Below are 825 nucleotides of genomic sequence, written 5' to 3'. Positions count from 1 at the left end.
GCTTCTCCTCTCTTAGAGAGAATAGCGAATAACAGCCGTTCCGCTGCAGCAAATTCTGCTTCCATATTAGCAAGTGTGCACACTTTAAAAAATAGTGCTAGCCTCCTCACTCACAAAAACAGCCCAGCCTTACCGTAGGAAGGACGAGGGGCTTCGCCGTCAACGCTGTCTGCGTCTCTTCAGCGCTCCGCCTTCAACGCCGTCTGCGTCTCTAGGCTCATTCCATAGGGTCCGCACGTCAGGGTCGTTGCATCTGTAGTGCAGTAAGTTAGTCCCGGGTCCCTGTTCGGGCGCCAGATGTTGTGGTGAGCGAGAGTCAGACACACGATGCTCATAGAGTTATGGTGAATGCTCCCTTTTTATTGTTAGGTACATCAGTATATATAGGTTTATTACAAAGATCATTACGTCTTCAATATGCTAACTGATTGGTTAGTAATTACTTATTGCTCACGCGTTATGACGAGCTATAACTTTGATACTTTAGGCGCTGTAGTAAGTTACTATTTGGATACTTCTTCTGCTAAACCTGCATCTTGTTGAATATGGTCTTCTTTGTGGTCTTTGTGGCATCAGCATCTCTAACTGGTCCTGCTTCAGTTCCTTCTTTGTATTCTGCTGTTACAAAGTTCCTTTAACCTGTTACTAAAGTGTCCTTTTCTCCTGTTTCTTGCTCGTACAGCTCTTCTGTTCCCTGCACGAACAGCTCTAGTATTTTTCCATGTCCATTGCTGTACAGAAATTCATCCACATAGGAGGTTAAAGTTAAACATAAGGAAAATGTTCTTTACTGTGAGAGTAACAGAGCACTGGAACAGGCTGCCC

The sequence above is a fragment of the Chaetura pelagica genome, unplaced genomic scaffold, assembly GCF_000747805.2.
Source record: "Chaetura pelagica isolate M959 unplaced genomic scaffold, ChaPel_1.0 scaffold78, whole genome shotgun sequence".
NCBI lineage: Eukaryota > Metazoa > Chordata > Aves > Apodiformes > Apodidae > Chaetura > Chaetura pelagica.
The sequence above is the reverse complement of the archived record's forward strand: the minus strand, read 5'-3'. Positions refer to the sequence as shown.